Source organism: Melospiza melodia, chromosome 4 (genome assembly GCF_035770615.1).
Source record: "Melospiza melodia melodia isolate bMelMel2 chromosome 4, bMelMel2.pri, whole genome shotgun sequence".
NCBI lineage: Eukaryota > Metazoa > Chordata > Aves > Passeriformes > Passerellidae > Melospiza > Melospiza melodia.
In genome coordinates, this window is record NC_086197.1 from 90700028 (window position 1) to 90727229 (window position 27202).

At 42.2% G+C, this 27202-nt stretch overlaps 1 protein-coding gene across 3 annotated transcripts in view; it reads right to left on the reverse strand.

Moving 5' to 3' along the window:
* LHFPL3 (LHFPL tetraspan subfamily member 3) overlaps window positions 1-27202 on the reverse strand; it is a 233983-nt gene that overhangs the window by 45625 nt on the left and 161156 nt on the right. The gene's annotated exons all lie outside the window — the stretch shown is intronic.

Consider the following 27202-nt stretch of genomic DNA (forward strand, 5'->3'; position numbering starts at 1 on the left):
ATGGGGAGAGAGAGGTTTAGAAAGCACTGTCTGTCTAGCTTATCAAAAAGATTGAAAAGTCTTGATTACGGAGAAAAACTCTTCACGGAGGCAAATGAGCTCTTTATTTTGGTGGAAAAGGATGAATGCTTAAAAGCTGAAGCCAAATATATCTGGAGTGGAAATTAGGCAAAACATGTTAATAATGAGGGTTTAAAACAAGCTGCTGAGAGAAGACAAGGAGTCTGCAGTGCTTGATGAAGATGTCTCAATGCTTTTCTGAGACAATTTTCTTGAATACATGCTACGTTTCAGTCCATCCCCACAAGGGCACAAATGGGTGATATTTTAACAGTGGTGTTGAAATCCAGTTATCTTTTCCATCTTCAAGCTCTGGGACCTTGTATCTGGAGGCACACAGGGGTGTACATGCCAGCTGGCGTCTTGCAGGGAGAAGAGGCCCCTCCTTGCTCTTTCTCCCCTTCCAGCAGGATACTCATGTCAAGATCCAACATTGGCAGTCAGTCCTAAATCCTGGCTTGCAGCATTTCCAAAATGCCTTGCAGAACAATGAACCCCTTGCTGGTCTGTCCTCATTGCAACTATTCCCAGAGCAGAAGGACAGCAGGGCATTGCAGGGTGACCACATCAGCTCCCACCTGTCCTGGGCAGGATGGGTGGCTCGGGGCACTGAGCCAGGCTGACACAACTCCAGTGGGTGCTGCATTCATCTGGGGGATCATTCAAGAGACCAGCCTGTGTTCTCATCCTTGAGAGAGTTTTCTACCTGTAACTCAATACTTTTTCTTCTCTAAAATAAATATCCTCATTCTGTTTTCTCTCTCTCTTCATCTTCCAGAGATAAACAATTATTTTTTCCCCAGTGGAGCACCAACATCCTTCAACTGCCTATTAGAGAGCTTCACCTTCACTTAGTTCGTGAGCTCACCTGTGCAAGTTCTGTGCATCAGTCCTGCAGCCTGGACTAGAAATGCTGTGTTGTGGCTCTGCTTTTGCAGCCAGCAAATGGTTCCCACTATGTTTAGAATATTCAGTCGCCGGTGGGATTGGACTCAACAAGGCTAAAAGGCTCAAAATAAGGTGGGTATGTTTTCACCTGTAGCAAAACAATAATCCCCACCTTCTTTGAAGCTCATTGTAGCTACTTTTTACTCCTTTAAGTTGTCAGTCTCATGGCAAGAAGCTGGCAAAAAATTAACTCCCACGCTTGGCTTTGCAACAGGAAAGTGTGCGTCATGCAATGATGTTTCAGGCTTTCATCAATTTATCTTTGACAAAATGCAGCTCTTTAGAGAGAGATCAAGGCTGGGAAAAAAAAGACAATGCTGACATTCTATCCTGGTACTTCTAGACTTCGTTAGCACAGAGAGTCGTTTACTCAGCATTTAAAGAAATTGTCAAATCTTTGTATACTTACTATAGAAGAGTGAAAGTCTGAACAGTAGTAGCAGTGGTGGAGCAGCCCAGGGAGGCAAAAGATATATGGACTGAGCCTGAACGTGCAGTGCCTTGTGTTAACACAGATCCCATGTCTGGAACCCTTGAGTATTCAGCCCTTGGAGGGAGTAACTTTCCTCCAGCTTCTGAATAGCTCCCAAACAGGAATATTCACTGACAAGCAGCAAATCATCGCTGCTCAGCAGGCAACTGCCTGGTCTCATGGGGGCACAGTCAGAAATTTAGGATCCTGCTCTTTTCCCAGCTCATGCTCATTCCAGCAGGACCCCACACATATTTTCTTCCTGTGACTTTCTAGGGAAAAAAAAAGCTTTGTTGAGTTACAAGGGACAAAGCTGTTTCATGAGAAATATAAATCCTTAATGTGTGGATAAGCACAGAAATATTTTCTGATTTATTTGTTTGTTTGTTTGTTTTTAAGGATGTAGAGAGGGGTAATAAACAGGAAAATTATTGTGTCAGTGATGTGTTTTCAGAAGGATGAAGAATGAGTTATTTAATGGAAAATTGAAAGATGTGATTGCACTCTGTCATGAGAATTTACAAGTTTGGCCATGGTATAATCCATTGACTTTTTTAGAATTGTCCTAACTTAATAGTCAGAAAGGAGGTGCAAATTAGACATAAAGCCTACATTCACAGTCTTGGGAATTCAAAGCATAGAATTCTGACTTGTAGAGATAAGCATTTAAATCAGCTGATTTAACAACTATTAAAAAATAGTTGAAAAATATTGAAACTTGAAAAATAAAGAAAATCAAGAAAGAAATCAGGATAAAATATTTGGAATTGCCAAAGACAAATGGAGAAGTGGAAATTAATGACAAATACAAAAAAAGCAAACCCAAATCCCAAAGGTTTTCTCAGAAAAGTACCTTCTAGAACAACCACATCACAGTAGAGGAAAGAAGAACTTATGAAGACATTAATCAAGGCATGAGTGAAAGGAAAATGAGATGCTTCAGGGCACAAAGATGACAGAAAGCATATCTGTGGCAATAAAGGATGATGGAAATCATGCAGAGGGAAATATAACAAAGTATACATGAGGAGAGGATGCAAGCACTGCAGAACACCTACTCTGACAATACAGTCTTTTGCTCTCACTAAAAGCAAAAATCAATAAACTCTGTGTAGGAAGAAAAGCTTATTAAATCATTGACTGTCCAAGTAGATATTCCTGTTGGCAAACACATTGCTCTGTGTGATGGATGGACACCAGGGTCAAGAGGTCATTCACTGAAGTGATCAGGCTTCATAAAATCCAGATTTGCAAACAGCTGGGGCAGCAGAGGCTCAGTGCAGTTACTGCTGTTGCTGATTTCCATGTGCTGCAACACTGCAAGCTCCTCTTTGGGCCATTGGGAGGGTTTCAATGAAGGAGAAGTGGAGGCAGTCCCACAGCTCTGGCCCTGGGCAGGTTCCCAGTGTGGCTGCCCATGGCTGGGCACGCTGCAGTGCCTGCCCCTGGAGCAGCCATGGGGCTCAGCTCTAAATTACCAGCTCCCTCCCCCTGCTTGCCCAACATGGAACCTGGTGGTACAAGTGGGATGAAACCATAACATTAATTCCTTGTGTGGAGACACTTCCTACCCCATCCCCAGCAAAGGACTCTTGAACCCTGGATCACAAAGGTTTAGCTCGGAAGGGACCTTCAAAGATCACCTAGCTTAAGCCCAGTGCCATGGGCAGGGGCACCAAGCTGCTGAAGGTCACCCTACGTTTGGCACATACCAAAGCAAGCATAAAATGCCTCCTTTCAAGCTACCCTGTGTTTCTCCCACTGTCTGGCAGCAATCTGTAGCTTAATTCAATTTTAGCTCTCCCTGTTGGCTATTTATATTACTGGTGGGTCTCATCCACCAGCATCAGCCCATTTCCTCCTTACACCCCCTGCCCCATCCCTACACCCCCCACCCTCAGCATTACTGACCCCTTTGTGCAGGTGAAACACACAGAGCTCTTTCAGTCACCTGTTGAGAGAGAGAGAGTGTCCTAGCTTGACTGTATGATGCTTTTATCCCCAATCATCTTGTTCTGTTTATGATTAATAACAAGTTTTGCACCTTTAAGACTTGTTCCAGAGAGTGAAGGGGGAGAGAAGAAGCTGCAGTTTGTTTTCATACACTGCACTCACTCCTCCACATTCCTGCTCCTGGACTGTGCTGTCTGTGGAGGGACAGACAGTGGGACAGATCTCTCCTATGGTTTTAGTTAGTTTAGCTAGCTGAGGCAAAGAAGTTCCCTGGACTGTGGGGTTTTTTCCCCCTTTTCTTTGGAGCTGTTCAGCCCTGCTCTGCCCTGAACACCCACAGGAGCACCAGCAGCTCCACCTGAGGCCCACCGGGCCGGGCCTGGCCCGCGGCATTTCCAGCACTGAGGGACTGATCAGAGACTGAGTGAGCTGAGCTGCAGCCCAGGGAGGGGACTTTCTGAGTTTGTCATCTCTTTTGGAGCATCAAAGGGTTTTATTGTTTAATATTGTTTAGGTTTTATTGTTTAATAAACAGGTGTTTCCCCCACTTTTCTCCAAGGAGGTATTTTCTCCTGGACCGATCGTGGGAGGGGCCAATTGAATCTGCTTTCCCAGAGGAGCCCTTAGGGGGTTCTCACCCAAATCTGCCCCAAACCAGGACAGAGAAGCAAAGGAAAGGAGCTTTCAAGGGAGAGCACTGCACTGTAAATTTCAGGGATGAGCATTTCATCCATAACTGTGCAGCTGAGCAGCCAAACCTGGGGCACAAAGAAACCATGGTCCTACAGGACCAGGTCACAAACCCAGTGCCCAACCTCCTTTCTTCTGTGGCACCTTCTTCTGACCCCAGGTGACTCTCAGGGAGCTCAAACACATTTCCATGTATACCTCAGGGCCCTGTGCACAGTGGGCTGGATTTTGGTGAAGATATGAGATCCAGAGATGACAGCCACAGAAATGTCACAGCCCCTTCCACAGTTCCCCTCCTCTTCTGAGTGTCCTCCTCCTCCAGTAAGATTTCTGTTCCGTCCAATGCAAAGCATTTGCATTTCATTAAGTACTTCTTCCTTTAAATAATGCCTCATTATGACTTTCTTTTTGGGTTAGGTATTTCATTAATTTCTAAGCATACTAATTATGTTTTTCTTTTGGAGGGAAGATGGGCATGCCCTGAAGCTTGGGAATGCTCATTTTAGGCCAGTGTGCAAGCAGCCTTTGAGGTCAGGCTGCAAGTGTCCCTAAATCCCCACAACCCTAACACTGTGTGTTTACTGCTGTGGATTGGGATCTACCCAATTTGACCTTGATGAGCCAACTGTTTTCTTGTCCTTTTTTAGAGTTTCAGGCTGGAGAAATTTCAAAGTAGGTTTTTCCTTTTCCTGGAATACAAAGTGCTGTATCAGGCTGGTGAACACTTGGGGCTACTTCTGCTTCAATTCAGCCTGAGCAATGACAAGGGATCGAAATAAGCATAGGCCCTTTGGTTATTAAAAATTTATCTTGAGACGTTTTCTCCATCCCAAATTCACAACAAGAAAGTCTTGTTGTTTGTTTCTTGCAAATTGTGGAGAATTTTTACATTCCAGTGCATTTTCTCCTGAATGCTAACATATGAGAATAAAACCAAAATTATTATGTACATTAATAATAGAATACACACATAAAGATAACCTTGAGGTGTCTAAACTTTCTGCATATTCCTCTAGACTGCTGATAGCTTTTGTATGTGAATTTATTAAAAACAAGGGGAAAAAAGAACAAAATTGAAATGTAAATATTTTTGTCTGGAAAAGAAAAATAATTTGCATCAATAAATCAGTCATGATTTGTAAACACTCTTTGTTTGCCACCGTCAACAATAATCTATCTGCAAGGAATGAATTTCTGACCTTAAGGAGCTAACTTACTGTCTAACCTTACCATAGCTGACACTATTGAAATAAGTTAGAGCTTAGCAAAACTCTTTCTTCCCCAGTTATAATTTTTTCCTCTAACAGAAAGTAAAGCTTGATTTTATTTTACTGTGCTCAGACAGCATCATCCCCTTGATATTATGTTTATTCAGCAAGATAAATGAATGTTTTCATTTTCTTTCTTCTGGAAAAAATATATTTGCAGAAAAGAGAAAATCAAAAAAGCATATAACACAGTTGGCAGGAACCAATGATGTGAAAAAAATGTTTCCACTTACTATTTTTTATTTCTTTTGCCTTTTTGACCATGTTTGGAAGCCATGCTGCCTTATGATCCATGTGTGTGAAAACCCATGAAAAGCAGAAGGTCAGCAGTGGGCTGTCTCCTCTGTCAGGCAGCCTTGACAGGGTGAGCTGTTTGATGCCATGATCTCTTGCTCAAGTACCCAATTTCTGTGGGAGAATTCAACCACTTGTGGCTTGTGACAAGAGCCATATACTGAGGAAACACATGACATGCAGAGGGGTGCCTGGGAACCTTGTCTGAGGTAGCCTGCAGAAACCAAACCAAGGGCCAGACATGCAGTTAAGGAGCTTATTTTCCAAATTTAGTTATGCAACCAAAATTGATCTAAAAGTTACCAGAAATATAGAGATTATTTGTGCCCTGACACAGGTTAAATCAACTCCAGCTGTATTGAACTGCTTTCACTAGTAGGTCAAATATATAATGGGGGCATTTTCTATGAAATTTAATTGACATGATGCCAAGGAGGAGGTTTGCCTTGTAAAGTTACAGGGGGCTTAACCATTTAGACTTTTCTCTGGTGTAGTTATGGAATATTTAGTAAATGGCACGATCTTTGAAGAAATTGAAGAACCCTTGAAGAAATTTTACTGGGGTTCTCAGGAACTAAAAAGGGCAATAATCTGTTTTTAATGCAATCAGTGCAATCCCACAGATGGAACTGATCTGGTTGCAGCCTGGTGTAATCACCTATGCAAAGTGAAGGACTACAGTAGGCCAGTGGAGAAATAAGTTCTTCAGACATTTTCTTTGCAGCAATACTGTATGGAAATGGTTTGAACTATCAATCCCAGAATGACAGATTAATCTAATTTTGGGGGAAAAGCAGAGCTGACACTGATGGATGAACGGCGGCAAGAGTGGCTGAGAGCAGCCATGGTGTTAATCCTATTGCTGCATCCAGGAAAGGACCTCATCCTCCAGCTCCAATGACTCAGCAGAGGGCAGATATTTAAGGAAAGGTCTGACTCTGTTTACTTAGAAAATTGTCTGTGGGAACTTATTCTGCATGAGGGATGCAGGACAGAGCCCTTGGTTATGGCTGCAAGGAGTTACAGCTCCCCTGCTCCCTCTCCTGCCCCTGGAAAACCCCACATCAAACAGGAATCCCCAGACAAAGTGCTACATTTCTCATTTGAAGACCTCCAAATTGAAACTTAATTTTTCAATTTTCTTTGCAGCAATATTATCAGAGGTGTTTGATACCCAGTTCAAGTTGGTTTCCACATGTCATTATGTTTATGAAATGTCTTTCTTTCAGTGAGGCAGATGCAATCACAAGATCTTACTCTGTGGCCTAATTTCCAATTATTGGTCACATTTGTTTTTTCAAATCCCGGCCAGACTGCTAAACATACTTAATAATTTACAGTTTTCAGTGCCTATTGGCTTTGCCTGAAAGGCTAAATTTTTTTCTTCAGCTCATTGTGAGGCCTGTAGGGGAAAAGATTGAAAACTGCAAAGGTCAAGAGGAGTTTCAGATTAAGGTTTATGTTGTGCTGTTATCTGAGTAAACAAAGGTAAATTCCAGCAGGAGGGATGAATTTATATCACATACAGTGTGCATTGACTGTGGTGAGGCAGAGCTGGAATGGAAATCTTTTCCCATTGTGAGGCAGACTGAGCAGGAGTGATGTGAGAGAATGTGGAGGAAGATTAACCAGAGGGTGCTGGGATGGGTAATGAACAGCAGAGAGAGGAGCAGCAGGAAAACACCCATTAGCAGAGATTACTGCAGCACACAGAGCCTTTGCACACCCTGCCAGGTTTTCATGCTGGTGCCTGGGGTTTTGTCTACAGCAGCCTGAAAACAGACCCCATGTTCTCCTCTCTAGTCCTGAGGGCAAGAGGGCAGCTCCAATCCTTGTCCCCCCAGCCTTGCCTGAACTGTGGGCACCTAACATGCATCTCCTGAAGGGCAGGCTGACTCCACACTCTGCTGTCCCCTGACAAATGCTGACTGCATCTCCCTCGTGACAAGAGCTTGGCTACCTCAGCGTGCCAGCCCCTGTGCTCAGGTGTCTTTGGGGTGCCAGTCCCACCTGAACTGTGCTGGTGCCTGTGCTGTCATTGGCCACACTGCTGCAGAAGAGACAGCCTGGGGATGAAAGGCAAAGCCAAATAAAGAGATGTCTATGTCACAACTACCTGATAAAGTGACTGCAGCTTGTAATCAAGGATATATGAGGAAGCTGTGGCCTATTTGCTACTTAGTGAGGCTTGCAGCAGTAGTAGGTGCAATGATGTAGGCATCATTCATCTGTATTTTCCAGCCTCCAAATGCATTTATTTATGGATACATTTAGCCTGTGCTACTCCTTCTCTATTGCTGTGCCTTTACAAGGTTTGTATAGGCTTGTAAAGCCTTGAAGCTAACTCTGGACCTTCTGCATGGAGTTTGCTTGCATCTCTGCTTGGATCAAACAGGGAGAGAAGCAGGGCTGACCCTGCTGGATGTGTGACGTGTTGGCCAAGAGGGATACAGCTGATGGTGTGATGTGCCTGAAACTAGTGTATGGGCTCCATGTCTGTACCACGTCAGATACTGCTGCCTCAGCCTTGCCTGAACTTGTGGGGGATGTCCCTTAGTCCCTCTGAGAAAAATACAGAGTTAGTTCTGAAATGTAATGGAATGGTGAGAAATGAGGAGGAAAAATGAGCAGCTTTTTGAACAGAGCAGTCCTGCTGTTCAGGAAAGCAAAAAGTAAGGCCCAGAATGGAGTGGGACATGCATACAGGGAAACACTGACACAGATATTTAAAAATAAACGCATGGAATGAATGGAGAATGAAACTACAAAATGAACCACAAACAGAACAAATTTACATGAGGCTGAACAAAACCATGCAAGTTAACTCACTATCTTTATCTTGTGTGAAGGTTTTATTGTGCCTTTAGGATAAAAAGGAGCTTGAAAGGATTATATATCTCGTGAAACACATCTGCTGAGCTTCTAATGGTTATGCTGCGGGTAGAAGACATTGCTTATCAAAGCCAAAAAAATGTTCTTCCTTTCACGTATAAACAGGAGCCATAAAGTCTGGGAGTGGGATTTCCCAAAGTAGGTTCATGCCAGAAAAATACCTACTTATTCATTCCTGACAGGGCTGGGAATTTATGACTAATTCTGCATCAATTATGCTGTCGATCTGCTGCTAATCTATACACAAATCCTTACTGCATAGACACAAATAAAGCAAGATACAGACTAACCAAATAATTTATTGTTTTCTATGCCTTGTGATGATAATGAGACTGTTTCTTAGCAAGGTTTGGCATAAATGAGCTGGTTACAACCCCTTTCATTCTGGAAGTGTCCCAGGGCTTCCCAGGTGAGTTTAGTGCTTACAGAAAATATTATATTCACAGTCTTGAAAAATTAAGTCTTTGTTTCCAAAGAGCAGAAGCACATCCAGTAGAAACAGATTTCTCTACAATTTCCCACCAACAGGCTGCCTGATGGCATCTGGAAAATGGGATTTTCCACAGGAGATGCAGCTGTGCCTATTGTCACCAGGAGAATGTCCTTGTGTCCTCCTAAGGCCCTCCACAATTGAGTAAGGTGGCAGCCACGGTCCTGTTGGGCACCCAGACTCAGCAGAACAGAGAGGATGCACAGGCACACCTGCACTCCTGCTTTGCTGTGTCTGACAGCCCCCAGCATCCTGTCCTGGTCAGCCTGACTGCACCCCAGCCCAGCCCAGCCCAGCCCAGCCCAGCCCAGCCCAGCCCAGGCCAGGCTCTGTCTCCCCCACTGTCCCTGGTGGCACCAAACCTCCCAGGCTGTCTGTTTCCTGCCCAGGTCTCTTAGCAGAGCCCCTGCTCTGTACCTCCCCTGCTCCCTGTACCTGTTCACAGCATTCCTACTTGGTTCCAGCAATGACAGACAGGGCTGGGTTCCATCCAGTGAATCAGCAGCCTGACTCACCATTAACAACCATCTTTCCCAGACCCTCACAGCACCAGACCTTGGCCATAAGTCTTTTGCTGTAGAGCAACCATACTAGAACGCGTTATGAAGTTCTGCTCCAGGTACATGGAGCACAAAATGGTTATTTTTAACATTTACCTGTGGTGTTCCACATTCCCATTCATCTGAGAGTGAGAGAGCACCAAGGTGTTTCTCACAACACCCAGTAGGGTGTCTTCCCATGTACTTGGCTTTGCTTGCTACCCCTTGATGGTTTTTTTGTTAGTCAGTTGCCTCAGTGGGTTTAAAAATAATTTAATTTATCCAAATCCATTCACAACATTTCAGTAATGGCTTTTAATTGTGTAATTAGTGTAAAGACATATAATCATGTAATTAGGCTGTGTAATTACAACATGTAATAATATTGTAGTGCAGTTATGCACCTTTTTTAAACACGGGGGAAGAAACCCCAACGTACCTATAACTCCAAAACCGTAACTGTGAGTCCCAGAGTGTCTGTAAATATTTCCTTACATATATTCTTGTGCAATCACTGAAGTTTAAATACAGGGATATATGCTGTTATAAGACTGCCAGGGAGACACCAATTATTTTTGGAAATCAACTCCATTAAATTTCATGTTGTCAACGTGAAATAGTTGTGCACAGGTGGGCATGTCTAAAGGCAGGTGTTAAGGAAAGACAAGGGAATTTAGCTTGAAGATGTGTGAAAAGAAGTGTGTTATAAAGCACACTTAATTCCTTCATGGATGCCCTTATTGCAAAGAATAATGGTGCTTTCATCATGTAGCCTGAGTCTCCTTTTCTCATGGTGGAATTGGATGCAGGACTGATCCAGCTCTCCCTTCAGGCCAGTGAAAAAGCTCCCAGTGGCTGTGGCACTGTAGACTCACCCCACGGTGTAAAGGCTCTAGGGATTCATGTACCCATGGAAAATTGGTGCCTTTATCTGTTCCCCCTTGCCCCTGCTCTGGCAAAATCAGCCTTTGTAATGCACTTGGATTCAAGCACTTTTCTAAGACAGGGCAGTGTATCTCAAAAAGAAGGAGTTTGTTGGTGTTAAGTTTCATCAGCTCCCAGGTGGACCATACAATCTGTTCCATCATGCTGGGAAGTGTTTTACAATTCACAGAATTAAAGTACAATGGGATTAATTGTTAGTAATTACTGACTGGCTTTGAGGAGTTCGGGTGAATGTCTCCAGTGTTCATCTACATTTTGCTCATTTTAAGAAAAGGATGGTGAATCCCCAAATGAGGCAGATGCTGCAGGTTTCTGTACACGACATCCTTCACCCCCAGCTGTGAAAACAATGCTGTACCTGTCACTGCTTTTGTACTGAATTAATGAACAGTTTGAAAAACATATCACATCCTCAGGAGTTGATGGACATGTTAATAATGTCTTATTTAGTTTTTGCAGAAGCATGACCCAGTTTCATTTACACATTGGCATCGCAGTTAACTACAGTGAATTCAGCATTTAATGCAAATAGGAGCCAATGCTGGAAGGTTCCTGTGCACTTACCTGAATGGAAAACCCCTTCTAATGTCAGATGAAACAGCACAACTGGCTAATTAATAGTTGCTTTGCAATATGCACTGATCACTTCAGCATGCACCAGTCTTTTCAAATGGTCTGAGAAACTTTTCAGGTCAGCAAGCAGCCATGCCAACCTTGTTGCCACCACCAAGATGGTTGTGTGACTCTTCCTGCTCCCTCTCCCTCCCAAATATGCCTGGGTGTCCCCTGGAGCTGCAGGACACTTCTGTGATCTGATGACTAATCACTACAGGAATATATTCACTTTTTTTTTCTCTATGAGTTCTGGCATGCAGCTCAGTGGCCATGAGGAGGAGGATGGAGCCTGCAGGCAGGGGCAGAGGCTGGAGGAGAGGAGGGCAGCTGGACCTCCTTCCTTCGGTGGTGATGAGCTTTTGGATCAGCTGCTATACAACACATATCATTAGCAGAGTGAGGACCCAAAGCACCCTATTGTGCCAGAACACAGTAATTGCTAATGGAGACTATATATTCTAATGGAGACTAAAAGTGTATATAAAAGATAAATAGATTTACAATAAATCCCTATTCTAGTTCAGTTACTAGAATTAAAATCTAATTTTGTCTCTTTCCTGTTAAGTAAAAGCTTCCTCTCTACTCAAAGGGAAAAGAATAGTGGTTCAGACCTAAAGCCATGCTGCAATGTATCAAAAATAATCAGTTTCTAAGAATTTAATATTTTTTGGTAACTTCATCTGGTGTGATTTTTCTTCCTGATCAAATATCTGAAACTTTTGGCAAAAGAGAAAAAGAAAAATTAAAGATGTCTTACTAATGTGATAAACAGAAAACCTCTGGATTATAGTTGCATTATGTGCAACTATTTTGGTTGATCTTTCTTGGAATTTGCTGTGAGTTAAATGATCACTGCTACGAATGCTTGCATCAAACACAGGCTGAGATATCAAAGCAGTGGCATGAGTTTTATTTATGTGTACCTTGGTGAATGCTTCTTACTGCTGATCTGCAGCAGCTCAGCAGCACAGTTGCTGCAGCAGCTGAGGTTTCCCATGGCAATCACTCAACATACACAGTCCTGCTCAGCCTGCTGATCGATGGGACACATTTCCCTGTGCTGCACAGATTCAGGGGCTGCTGCTTGCATAAGTGGGAAAGGAAAAGCCCTGAGCTGAGCAGGGTGCAGAGGAGCCTGGCATGACAATAATGAGAACATGGCAGTAATGAGCTGCAGCCATCAGCCCTGCCTGGATCCTGCCTGGCAGCCTCCAGCTGAGCCCCTCAGCACCATGAGGGACAGCTGCCACCTCATGCCCACCAGCACCACCATCCTCCCACCTCACCCTGACCTGCTTGCTGTACACAGACACACCTCACCCCTGTGCTTGCCAGAGGCACACCAGGCAGTTTGGGATTTACAGCCACGCTGTGCAGACATGGCAGCTGCAATTCTTGGCCTCGTCCTTCCAAGCAGGGCTAGATTTGTGCTGTTCCCTATTGGCTCTTTCTTAGGTTGTTTGAACAAAACAGCACCTCCTTTCAACTTCCTCAGTTTGATCAGAGTTATTTTTAACAAATTGTTTATTTACAGTAATATACACTTTTATTGTATCTACTTCAAGAGCAGCTCCAACTATTTCTGAAATGTTGGCTGAGAAATCCTTACAGAAGATTGTGGAGGCGAATAAATAGTGCTGGTGTCTCTGCAGAGCAGGCAGGAAACTGAGGCATGGAGCAGTGAAGTGCTTTGTAAGTCACACAGTACTGGAAATAGCTTTTTGACTGCCCATTCCTCTTCCTCTAGCCTCAAGGTGAGGACTGGCTCCAGCCTCCCCTTGTTCTGCTTTTTGGGTGCTTTTGAGCAAATACAGTGTTCATTTTGAATGCAGCCAAGTGTAGTTATTTCAGCAGTGAATTGCTTTTCCTTCCCTGTCCCTAACTGTATTTCTTTTGATTGCAGAGAGACAAGCTTTCCAAAAGGCAGACTGGGCAGTGATGCTGGGGGACACTTGGTGTTTGTTCATCACAAAGTAACACAACTCTGAGGTCCCTGTGCAGCTGCCTGTGTCTGAAAGGGGGGACACAGCTGTGACAGGGGGTTAATTCTCCACTCAAGCCAATAAATCATGCATGTCAACAGGGTTTCTTAGCTCAACCAGTACTGCAATAATGCAGCCATGAGACTGAAGATCTGAGCCAGGCTCTACCCTGTGTGGGCTACTGTGAGCCCTGGGATCTGTGCACTGTTACACTAAGTGATATACACATGGTCAAAGATAAAAATATTCAAAATGTTCCTTTCCACATGAAAATAGGGAGTTAGTAAAAGAATAAAGGAATGTCTGTGCAGGTGAGAGACTGTATGGTAAAGGATGGATATTCAATAGAAGATGCATTCAGGTTTAGATGTACCAAAGCTCTTCTAAAGCTGTCTCAGCATGTACAGCAATTGAATTAGGATGACTTTTCCCTTGGGTACCAATAACTTTGCGTTCTGCCCATTTTTTTTTTTTTTTTTCCACTCCTTTGAACCAGGAGTTATCTCCAGGTTGATCTCTAGGTTTACTCAGCTGGACAGAGCGCAGTGAAGTTTTTGTTTCAGGAGAAAAAACCTGGCTTAATAATTTTGTTTTAACAAAGATTACAGACTTGGTTCAAATCTTGCTCACATCTCTGTAAGGGCTGAAGGTTATTGCAGCTGCAGCAGGAATCAGGTGATGTTGGTCAATCCTGGATGCTCACTCAGCTGGGTCTGGGTTCAGACTAAGAGGTAACTGAGGCCTGGACCATAGGCAGCACACTCCAGAGCAGTGCTGACAAGGCAGCACAGCAACAGCACATAGTTTTATCCCACATTTTCCTTAACCACAACTACTGAAATGCTGCTTCTTCAAAATGCTGCATTTCCTAGACCATCTCTTCTTTATCTTTTACCCTTTAAAAGAAATTGCAGCAAAGGTTGATTGACAGGATTTGTGAATATAGCTTTTTGCTTATCTACAAACCACTTATACTGTGGGCACTGCTTGCCTATTGCTCATTAGAAACAGATAATACCTATTTTCTGGAAGCTAGAGGCTCCCCAGACATGATCCATGGTCCATTCAGTTTGTCAGATGCAGCAAACATCCCATCTTTAATCAGTATTGTAGACTGCATCTCTTGAACCTGGTAGCATAAGCCCTGGTAGCACTTGGCAGATTTGAACCATAATCTGCAGATGAGAATTGATTATTTTGTATGCACCAGCCTTCAGGAAAGTTTCTTACAGCAGCTGCTGATATGATAGTATCTCCTAAAAGATTATCATTGGCAGAGGCAGGTTTGTTGGTTCTACTTTGTTTATCTTTGTGTGAACAAGGGAACAAATTCTCCGAAGCACAGGCTGAGATCTTATCAGCCAGGATGCAAAAGGCAGTGCCAGTTCCCTGGCATGTTTTTGAACTGCCCCCACACCAAAGCTCTGAGTGAAAGGTACTGGCTGTGCCTGTCTTGCAAATATTTTAAAGCATAACTGTTAGGTAAATAGCCAATTTTTCAGTTCAATGGCTGAAGCAAGCAGTGGAAAAAATAGTTTGGGGATGAAGTGAAACAGAGTTTTTACAGTTTCTATTGAAAAATGGAGTTCCCGTGACTTCGCATTGTACTGCTTTCTTTAAAGTTAAACTGAATTTTTTCACTAAGTACTTTTTCAGTTACTTAGATACTAGAATAACCTTTTTATTGGTCAGCTTTAAACAGCCCAATGTTGCATGAGTGGTACAAGAGATGAGTGCCTGGCTTTCAGTGAGCAGCACGTGTGCTCCCTCTCCCACATGGCCAGAATTTAATGACCCAGCTCCTTTGTCAGAGCCCCATGACACCTCCACAGCAACACCCTGTTTCCCCTTAGACTCCTGCACCTTCTACCTGTGATTCTTGTCTTTCCCATGTCCTCAGATCTCTCACTAGAACTTCTGACTCCCTCCCACATGCCCCAAATGTCTCTTACAGCCTCCTTGCTACAGGACTCATCCTCACTTTCTTACACTTTTATTTATAATATAAATATATATGTAAAAATATATATTTATATACAGACACACATGTGCAATGTGTTCCACGTACTCTACCTGCTTTATTTAGCATGGCAGATGATCCAGGAAAGGCAGGAAGGGTGGCATAGCTGACTTGAGATTTATGCTGGCATGGTTAACCAAGTGCTATTAAGGGCTGAATCTCTTTCCTGGCATTCCCTTAGTGGAATCACATGCTAATTTCTTAAATTTGTACATTAATTTTCAAAACACTTCTGGGAGTTTTAAATTCTTATGATGTTAGAGTTTGTTAAATTTAGTTGAAATTAGACAATGGTTTTAAGGTTATTAGAGAAGGGGATTGATAAACAAGTGGGCAGATAAGCAATGTAATTGCATAAGGAAATTATTCTGATGGGGAAATTAGGAATTTTTGCTTTCAGATATCAAAATTAAATGTACTAGCATAAAAAAAATCCAACTAAAGCAAAGCTTAAATTCAAGAGCCATCCATTAAAAGGCTTTGCTTCCTGAAACACTACTACTCATTGAAATTGCAGTTTGTTAAAAAAGGGTCCATTCTAGGGTTTTTGTTGGTTTAAGATCTAGCTGGTGCATTTCATGCTGAAAGGAATCATAGCGAAGTTGCTGAAACTAAAGTAAAATTTCTGAATGTACTGATTGCTGTTGCAATAGTCCTTCTGTCACTGGAAAATGGCAGACAAAGGAAAATCATAACCACTGGAGACTAAATTTCTTGGAAACCTGGAGGAAGAAATGTCATGTGCTAGGTCAATTCACTTGACTAATTCAAGAGAATTCCAGGTGTAGTGAGAATGCCAAGAGACTGCTGTACTCTTCAAGGCAGGCACATGCCCAGGAAAGCTGACCTTTGGCTCTCCCAAAAAGCCCTGCCCAAAATGCAGCAGCTCTCTCCTGACATATTTACATGGCACCCATGTCCATCACTTGCCCAGTTTTCAAGGACAGCTCTGTCAGAAGCACGCCATGAACATTGCTCAGAAGAGACCTCACGTTTTGGGTGCATCATATCCACTACTGACAAGCTGGTGTTCAGAGACTTGAGAGGATGTCCAGGTAAATTCCCTTTCTGGCAGTAGGCAGTAGCCAAAGGGAGCAGAACAAGGATGACAGCATCCAAAGCTACACATGCTCTGCATTTCTCAGTCTCCCCAGCTGGAATGTTTGGTAGCACAGGGTTAAGATACATGTATTTTTTTGTTATTGCATTAGTCTACTCTCAGCTGTACAGAAAAGAACTTTTCTTACATACTTCAGCAATCAGTCATTCTCCAGATTCAGTTTGCAGTCAATTTTTGTCAAATATCTGCTGTGCTTGAGTCAATGATCCAGAAATGAAAAGTACCAACTACCTCAAACTGTCAAAGCTATCCAGTTCACAAATTCCACTCTTATAAAAAGGCACCAAATGTTAAGTGGACTGGACAAGTGATGAATTGCTGCATTCTTTTCCTGTTAAAAAAAATGGAATTAGTTAATGCAGTGGGCAATAGCTAAAACAGCCCACATAGACTTTTTATGTGGTATCATTCACCTCCTAAAGCAGGCTAAGAGAAGCAATATCATTTTAAACACTTTTACTGGTAATGCTTAGAAAGTAATATTAGATATACATTAAAAAAATCCCTTTAACTTTTGGTTTTCATCTGCTTAAATGATGATACAATCTCTTTTTTTCTCCCCTTTAATTATGAAAGCATAAACTGAGAAAACTCCTGGCCCTGGGATTATGAAAATTGAAGATCCTAAAAAAAATGGAAATGAACATATTTGCTAAACAAATGGTGTATAAAGGCATGTTCTATGAAAAGAGAGGTGAGAAAGACAGTGAAAAACAAGAATAAAGGAGAACCAAGATGGTACTGAGGCACAGCCCAGGAAATCTGACAGGAGAAGAAAAATGAATGTTTAATATTATTTTTAAAATGTCTCATTTGAAAGAAACTTACTTTCTCTCTCCAACTTTTTTGATGGAGACCTTAATTTACATCAGAAGGCAACCTAACTGTAGGTCTAGACAAACAAAGGCAGCTAACTGTGATTTCAATGCTATGCAGAGCTTTAGAGAATGTTCTGAAGAATAATGGGACAGAATGCAATGCAGCTGTGGCTGGGACAGATGGTGCTGAACCACACGGATGGGTTTTAGGTGTAGCTCCAGAATATTAAAAAACAATCTAAATAGCCCACAGTGTGCCATGGTGGGACAGATGTCCCCTGCCACCAGGTGCTCGCCCGTTTCCCTGCTGAGGGAGCCGTGCCTGTGCTGCCCGTTCCAGGGCCCCTTGAGCCTCTGTGTTCAGGGCTGTGGGAGCACTCCACAGAGGGAAATCTGGGAAGTGATTAGCACAGAAGCTGAGAAGATGGTGCAACTCAAAGCATGTGTGCTCACAGCCATAGGCACAAAGCAAGGATTTGGGTGGAAAGGGAAATAATATGAAGATGCCACTAATCCTTCCAGGCCAACCAACTGGACCCAGACTCAGACTGCTGGTTGCCTTTTTCCTACTGGACTTAACAGAACTGTGAATTTCCTTTCCTAAACTTCTCTTCATACTTCTTCATTAAGTCAAGTCTAGTCTTTGCCTAAAAATGGGCTCCCTTCCATAGCAGAGACCCTGTGAGAGCCAGAGAACCAAGGAGTGGCCTTTGCACTTCCTCCTTGCGTGCAGCTCCAGCTCCCCCAGAAGTTCCCAGGCTGTTCTTTCAAAACCAGTTTCCATAGTGCAGAGAGCAGAGGTCAGTGTTAGCCTGCCCACAGAGGTTTTTGAGGCTATGTTGGGTGAGCACATACTCTGTGTATATCTGCAAGCACATTAACTGCACTAAAAGAAAGGCAATGGATGAGCTCCAGTTGGACTTAGGGAAGACGGTGACACCTTGGCAAATTGTCTGAGACAGGGATCTTATATAGGAATTACTGAGAAGAATGAAATCCTATCAGTTCATGCTGTAATCTTCCATACTTAGCATTTTTATAACATTTTTATACCTGTATTTGTGTCTGAGTACAACTGCAGTGCCTCTAACCTTTGTGAGAGCTGCTTGATAGATGAGCAGACACAGGCTTGAATGTCAGCTGCTCACTAGTGTATAAATGATTGATCAGTGCATAAACCTGCTCATCATCTGGCATCATTGTAAACATACAAATTCTAATCATTTCACAGAGCCTTTTTAGGGATTTATTTAAAGTAAACATGTCAGTCCTCTTCAGGAAAAAAGTAGGGCTGATGGTTATAGGGGAAGATTTATTTTACTTAATAACATGTCATCTTTGTCCATGTGGGCTAAAGATTAACATCAACAGAGCAGTAGGGAACATCCATACAGAGCTGAGGCACACAAAGCAGGTCAGTCTTGCTCTTCAGACAGCCACTGCCTCTGCTTGGAAGTGCTGAGGCTACACAGCACTGAATAATCAGAGATTTTCAACCATCTTCTTAAATTCAACAATAGGATTCTGCAGGCTAGCTCTGAAAGGACATAGAAATACTCCCTTAACACTGATACAAATTTTTATTCTCCCAAGCAAACTGCTCCTTAACCATTTGGAATTACTTCTTTCCATGTTGCTAAATCCAGAAATTCTATGAAGGATGCAAACACTGTTTTTGTGGCTGTTCCTATAAGTACAGCACTTTTTACTTTGCCAGCATGGCTTATGTACTGAATTTCCAATCAACCCTTTGACAATTTTTTCTTCTCATTAACATTTGAAACACGTTGAATGATTTCTAGCACACTTCCATTTTTCTCTAGTACACCAATATTTGTCTCTGCAGGATATATGATGTCTGATCTTTATTGCTTTATCAGTTTTACTTGCAAGGGGTCAGCCAGATGTTATTATCAGCTATGATAGTTCTTGAAAGAAAATATGGATGTATTTGATACACATCAAACAATAAAACACCTGAAAAATGTTGTTTTGAATTTCTGTGGTCAAGAATTAGTACAAGTAAGATTCATGAGCATTTAAAAATTGTATTAATTGCTCTAAAAAAATGGCTAAAATTTAGTCTTAAAAATTGTATTAATTGCTCTAAAAAAATGGCTAAAATTTAGTCTCACCCTCTGCAATTTTTACTGGTTTCACAGGATGAAGCCTGCCCCTCTCCTCTGCAAAATCAGGTCCAAAACTGCCAGTGGAAAAAAATTGAGGATTTTGGTTCAATAATCTACTTAAGAATAAAAAAAAGTAGTAGGAAGCATTTTCCATAAAATGAGTCCATTTTAGTTATGCCAGTTGAATTTGGTTTCAGAATGTGCTCTTTCTGAAGTAATCACTAAATAACAGAATTTCCGTACTCTGCAGAGATTCCAGATGCATCAATTTTAGCAGGCATTTACATAATACTGCTATTTTTCTCAACCCTTATCTGGTGTGCTCTCATCTTTCACGTATATTGTTACGGTAGAAATGTAAAAGTACTACTAAATGATTGCCTCTCTGCTTAGGAAGCGAGAATATTTCTCCCTTTGTGTGTCATTAGCAATGCTGGTGGATTTCCTCAGTATTTTAAGATGATTTTTCACCTGTTAGACCCTACAGAGGGCACTCAGGTCCCCAGCTGTACCAGACAGAAGGGAGCATCCACACTGCAAAGATCTGCCTTTATTGACTAGCTCTCCAAAGGCAGACAGAAGTTACAAAACCCTTGGAAGAGTAGGAGAGCAAAGCAAAATTACAGGAGGCACAAAGTGTCCTGACCCTGTTAGTTCTGAGAACTGGGTTTGTGTCTGAATTCAGCACAGATGCAGAAAAGAGAGAAGGTGGCTGCTGTTCTGCTGTGCATCTCTGCATCTTCTAGGAAGAAGGAGATAGATCTACAGCCTCCAGATTTTCTCCAGGTTGCTGGTGCCAGTGGCAGTGTCCATTTTCCCTCTCAGCTGCTGCAGAAGGGGACCAAGGAACTTTTCATGTGTGTTGCCAAATGGCTCATTCTATAAGCATGGTCTGACACAGAAACACATCAAGGAGTAAGAAACCAGCCCCACACAGACAGAGAGCAGGGGAAATGCCAGCTGAGCACAGCCTAGAGCTGTGCTGCAGACAGAGGGGCTGCACCAGAGGAAAGGCTGAGCAGGAGCACAGGGGCTGGAACTCCTCTGGGCACAGCAGAGTCAGGCCCACTCCTGGAGCAGAGTCCAGCTCTGATTCCACATTTTACACAGTGCTGATAAACTGGAGGGAACCAGGACATACTGCAGCCTGTGTGATACTGGAGATGGCTGAAATATCCATGCTGATCCTTTCAGCCTCTATCAGACACAAAGTCACACGAGGAGCAGTGAGTGAGGTTTGTTTTCAGTGTGCATGAAGTAGAGAGGAACAATACATGCAGTGATTAGGAGAGAAACAGTTGGGAACATCAGAAAGCAAGAACTGAGGAAAGTAGCACATAGGAACCAGAGTAATGATCTGTGCTGTGTCAAATGCTGTCACCTGGAAGGGTGCAAGTGCTTGGAGATGAAAGAACATTTTAAGATGAATAGCTGTGTGCAATGATGTCCTCATGCCAGCTCATTATCATCCTGAAAATTTCTGGATTTACAAAACTAGGGTGAAAGTGGTTTGTAAAATCAAATCTGCTGTGGTGGTGTAAATGCATTAATCAAGCAGGATTACTTCTAAACATCTCTTTTCAGTTTTACTATGTCTGTTGAGTATATTTCATGGTAAATGCTCTTGAAATAGGTACACAGAAATATTTCTGACAATTGGAATGCTTACATGCCAAATGTCTGAAAGATTAAACATAATAACACGGACCATGGGATATGAACAAAATAATGAATTTATTTTAAAAATGTAAATTAGGAAAAAATAACATCCAGATATAATAGATAGGAAAAAACTTTGTTAAAATGTCTTTGTATTGTAATTTCACTTATAAAAATTGTGTATCTTTCTAGCAAATGAAGCCAGGACTACCTACAGCAATCTTAGTGCAATATTTCTCATAAATATCCCGTCTCTGATTCCTCTTCCACTGCTCTTTTCTGGTATTCTATCAAGCAAAACTGTACAGAGCTATCAAATCAACAGACAGAGACCTTGGAAGTGAAGAGCACAACTCTAAATTTCAGTTTCAGCAAACTCAGGCTCAGCGGGGTCTTACTGGAGCCAAGGAACTAAAATCTGTGTGTGCCCTAATGTGGGCCTGTCCCAGGGCCAGGGAAGCACCCAGGGTCAGTGGGAACAGCAAACTGGAGTTCACCAAGCTTGTCATTCAGGAGAAGATGAGGGACTCAACAGAAAGTCCAACTCTGTAAGTGGTCCAGAAAGAACATGAACAGTTTAAAGGTTCCAGACTAAAGCCAATGACTGGCTGAAAAGATCTATGCTGTTAGCACCAAGCAGGTCAACTTTTATTTTATACTGTAGTAATTTGTACCTGCAACAGAAAGCAGGAAAAGCCAGATATCTCAAATATCTCATTAGCTATGATTTGAATGTCTCCTTGAATATAATTTTAGGAAACAGGGCTGTTTGCTTTGCTTTTATTTGGATTTTTTTGATAGCTCCTTTATTCTAAAACTACTGACAACAGCCTTTATTTCTGTTGATGCCATGCTTAGAAAGAAGGAGGTTACCTTCAATTATTTTCAGGTGTTTTGCTTGCAGATAGAAAATAATTCTGGCATTAGGAAACTGCTGGAGAAGGAGCACAAGTTCACAGTGGAATGAGACATTGAAACTAATGACTTTTTAAATAATGGTAAAGATTTCCAAGAAAACCACTGAAACTTGCTGCAAGAAGGAACAATTATAACTCAGTGCTGCTGGCTTCCTCTGTGCATGATGACAGTACATCAGGGCTGGTGGAAACACAAGGACAGCCCAGACAGCTCTTGGAAGTGGCAGGCTGGACTGGGCAGCAGAAATACCCTCTCAATAGCTGTTCCCAGCCATAGCCCAGATTCTTGGCACAAACCTTCATTAGTTTGTCTGCATGAGCACTTTTGTTGAAAAGCCTTCATGCAAGGGCAGCTGAGTCATGAACATTCTCTGATGTTCCTCCTACAAATATGGCTCTGTCAGTAAGGAAGAGGGATGGTGGAGTATCATAACTTTTGTGTGTCACTAATCCTACCTAGAATGAAATATGTGTCAGCTACTTCCCTTTTATATTTCTATATTGTGAAATATCTCTGATTTTTTTTCCAGGCTTCAAAGCACCATTTCTAATGCAGTTGCCAGTGATGGCACAGTCAGACTTGTTTCCTTCTAGCTCAGTAAACATGATCATGCTTGTAACAGGGCATCGGCTTCCTTTTAAATTAACAACACAGCTCTGTCCAGACTCACTATGGACTTGTCTTGACCAGGCTGGAGATTTGTTTGTAGCTTGTAGCAGCACTGTCTGAGGTCTTTATCCCCCATTCCCAGGCACCCTGCCCCTCTGCTGCAGCACAGAATTTTTCAGCTAAGCACAGAGCCTGTTCAAAGCATTAAGTTACCTGTACCATTTAAGAAGCATTTTTGAGGCTGCCTAAGTCTGACAGGTGCAAGCTTTCCTGTCAGACCCCATCCTTTAAGTCCATCATACCATGAGCTCATCCAATGGAAAGAGAATTTCTTTAACTGGGCTGTTGTATGAGAGTCCTTACAGAGGGTAACAGCAAGTGGGGATACATCTTCCTGTGAGACAGAACGCAGTTCACTGTGTTCTTTCTTCATTAATCAGTGGGAACTAGGACTCTTTATTCATGGTCTCCAGCTTCTGTAGTTAAGTAATTAATGCATGTGTTTAGGACTAATTTTATTTTCTCATTATAGAAAGTAGAGCTGGAAAGGAACTCTTGGATCAGCTGATGTATCAATCAGTACTATTGCAAGATTGACCTTTATTTAATAAGATATTTTAATCAGCTTTTGACTTTTAGTCTTGATGTCTCATTTGCCTCCCCTTAAGAGTATCATCATTTAGCATATTGGCAAAGTAGTTCCTTGACAAAATACTTTTATCAGACCTTAATCTTGGAATACATATTTTAACAATAATTTAAGCATAATTTACTTTTTCTAATTCATCTTTCATTGCTGAACCACAAACCACAAACAACATATCAACAAAGTCAGTCTCGCTTCTTCCCATTTAAAAGACAGAGAAATGTCATCTGACTTTTGTCAGATGACAGATCCAGTATGAGAAACAGGAATCAAACTCTGTTTTCTGAATAACACTCCAAAACTTTTGTCTTAGTTCCATTCAATACCAGGAGAAAAATCTAAGTAGCTTATTGCATACATACCTATGTGCTTCCCACAGGCTCATAAAACCAAAAAATAGACATTTTCAAAAGAAGGACCTTAATGTGTCTTCTAAGTTTATACCAAAACCCCTTGACTCCTGATCTCACTCTCCCATTTCTTCCCCTCAGTTTCTATTAAAAACTCCAAAATACTTTGTCATTAATGACCAGGGCTGGAATCTGGAAACCTTTTACCTGAGGAGTGAACAACCCCAAACCAAGGGGAGCAGAAGATCAGTGTCCTACATGACATTCAGTAGGATGATGTAGAGGGGGGAGCCAAAAATCCCCTGGCTGGTGCTGACAGAATTCCATGCACACTGGGCAATGGAGTGCATGACACAGACAGGCTGCTCAGGAAGGTTCTGGATGTGGCCCAATGACTGCTCAAATACTCCTTGGATGAAACTTCACACTGTGGGCACAGATCCTACAGCAGTGCTATGAATACCTTCATTCTGGAGTGATTTTATTCTGTTTGTTGCCAAACACAATAAAATCTCCATGTTTATCTTCATATTTTCTCTTTTCCAACATTATTTACATAGTAGAAATCACAGGAAAATGGTTGTTATTATCAAAAGAAGAAAATTTTTGGGGAAAAGTATAAACAAATCTGTTAGTTTGGCTTCTAGTTGCTGGTTTTTAGATGAAATATGTCTGGTGCTACTTGTCTGCTGTTCTTTTACTCAGAACTACTTGAAGCTCAGTGTGGAGGTGATAACTGAAGGGAAATAGGTTGTAATTGAACAAGGAAATTAACAAGTGGATCTAATTGCAGTGGTGCTATGCTAGATGAGCCACTTATAGTTGAGGCTCAAAGAGAGCATGTGAGCTCTTCACAGCTGTGGCAAAACTTTGTTCTTGGCTGGCATGGCAGGGAATAGTTTTGAAGCTGGAAATGAGGGCCAGGAGTTCCCAGCCTGGAATTTATGATTGTAGGCTTCAATAAAGTGTCTGGTTTTGCCTTTGGAAAGGGGGGGTACCTTAATATTTCTTATTTTGAGGCAAGATGATAAACCCTTTAACATAGTTCCAGGTTCCTCTGTCTATAGCAATCTATCACAGATCCCTCTCCAATGAGTTTCTTGAATATTTCCCTTCTCAAATGGGAATTCAAGTGGTTGAATTTGCTCTGAATTCATCTTCCCCTTAAGTGCTTTGACCAAAAAGCCACACACCAAAACAGCAGGAGTCTGAAGTGGGTGACTCTGGACTCTTTAGATAAGAAGAGAGGGGATGAGCACCATGAAGAGAAGCACCAGTCTGAAAATGGGAAGAGACTAACAGAAATCTTACTTTTTGTTTTTGAAAGTATTTTTATTATTGTAATGTACACCCTAACTGAAATGAAAATGAGCATATACTGACTTTTTATATATCAGGAGGAGTTGGGGGTACATAACTTTACAAAAAGGGACTATATAATTATATTGGACAGAGAACACAGGTATATTGTATTCTTTCTGCATTTTTACTGTTTATTACTACCAGAGCTGCTGGTAATTCTTGTATGTGTTGTAGCTATCTGGGAAAACTGAAATTTGGTCTCTATATTCATACTGATGTACCTAATTTTGCACAAGTTGGCCTGAATGTTTGTGAGTGCATGCCATGGAAACTACATGCTGACAAGCAAGGCTTTGCAATTTTGCAGCAGTTTGCATGTTCACTGAATCCTGAGCTATTTTCTTTTTAAAGGATGATAGCTGATGAGCATTCTGTCCTGTCATCCCTCCATGGGGCAGGTGAGCTCCTGTCACTCAGCTTCACATACAGCTTTTGCAGAAGCTTTCCTCTTGCAGCAGTGATCCCATGGGTAGTCTATTCCTGTTTGGGGAAGAGGATTCTCTAGCTAAAGGTGTGCAAATCTCTGTGCAACACTACTTTTTAAAATTTTATTTATTTTACTGAAAGCTGCTTTATAACCAAGAAACAATATTCCCTTACTTGCTGTCTTTAAGCCTGTTTATTTTGCAGTGGCTGCAGCTCAGATGTAAGCCTTCAACAACCTGGAGAGTAAGGAGGGTAGAAAGTGTCAACCAGCTGGCAAGTTCTGGTTCATGGTTACTTGTTTTAAGGGCTTTGACTTCACATTGTAGGAGCAGCTTGGGAAGCTGAGGGTAGAATTGTCTATATCCATATCTTATCTCCTTGTTTATTTGGGAGATATGCTAGTGCTATTTGCCCAGAGCAGTATTTTCACATCCTGACCATTTCCAAGAGATGCATGGATATTCTGCCTGTGAACTGATGCTGATGAGTATTCTCCACTATCCCTTAGTCTGAAAGGGGGCAAGGGGATGTGGTTTATGGGGTAAGTGTCAAAGCACTCGTGTATTCAGTGCACAGGGGTACAGATTGATGCCACTGCTGTGTCCCTGCTGGGTCTCCTCAGGGCTGAGGCTGTGCAGGTGGGTAAATGCTGGGGGGCTCAGGGGCATTTAGACTTGCCCTGCTGTTGCTTAACAAAAGCTTTTTGTGACAAGAACGTCCTTTTTAGAGGCCAAGTTGACTCCTTTTCACTTAATTGGAAAGACAGTTTAAAAAGTGGTTTTCATTAGGCTTGATTGTGAAGGGCAGAGTGGGGCAGGTCCCTTTTTGTTGAGTTCTGATTTGTCTTGAAGCCAATGGTGTGGTATGTTTCTGTGTTTAATCCAAGGAAATTGAGCTGCTGAATGATTTTTTCTGACGTGCTGAGGACCAAATGTTCTGGCAAGGGTTTGTGCCAGCAATGTGAGAGGTGAGGAGGCTCCAGAAGCTGTTTTTTTGCTCACAAGGTGCCAAAACAGATGCATTTCTTTGATACAAGTAGTGTTGGGTACATGAGATCTATATGGTATAGACAAATCAGACATAGTGGTGATGCCAAAAGCACTTGTGGCATAGCTGTGAATGCCCTTCTGACAAGTATTTTGATTTCCAAATGCAGATGAATATTATCTTTACAGGAAAGGGTCCCAGGGATAGTCCTTGAAGCTGATGCCCTCAGTTTACCTGCAGGACAGATGCACAGGTGCAATTGCAAGTGACACAGACTATCCTTAACTCACAACATTAGCAGGCTCCATCCAGATCTGGAATTGTATCTGGAATTCAATCTTCAAGTCCATTTATCTTTGGGCTGAGTGTGCTGACTGCAATCCAGCAAGCAGGGGCCACTGTACAGGTGTACAGATAGTGGTTCTTCTGGACCAGCACTGAGGCCAGCTATTTTCACACAACACTGGCTGCCAAACAGCAATCTGGTGGTGAAAAGCTCCTGATACCTCTGCTATTATTAGAAGCAGCCCACAAAATTACAAAGGTGGTAGATGAGCTGAAGGCAGAATCCTGCTCTTGGGGACAGTCAGTGAAACTAGCAGGGGATCAATTTGAAACAGACAAAAGAAAGTACTTCTTTAGCAGTCAGTAGTGAGCTTCAGGAACTTGCTGCCATGCAGTGCTGGAGAAGCTGACAGTATCAGCAGGTTTAGAAGGGATTAGACAGATTCAGGGACAACAGGCCCATTAAAAAGATAAGGCAGGGACTTGCCCTCTGTGGTATCTATCCCATCAGATACTCAGCTGGGATGCCAAGGCAGCACAAGGGGAAGGGGCTGCAGAAATAAGCCAGGCTTGCACACACTTACTAAAAAAACATCTCCATTCCTGCAAATGTGTGATAAATTACTGGTCCAAGCCATTTTCATGTACTTAATCTAGAAATGAGTTTTATCCCCAAAGCATTGCATGAGTATTCAGTTGCTGCAGCAGCCTAGATTCCCATGAGC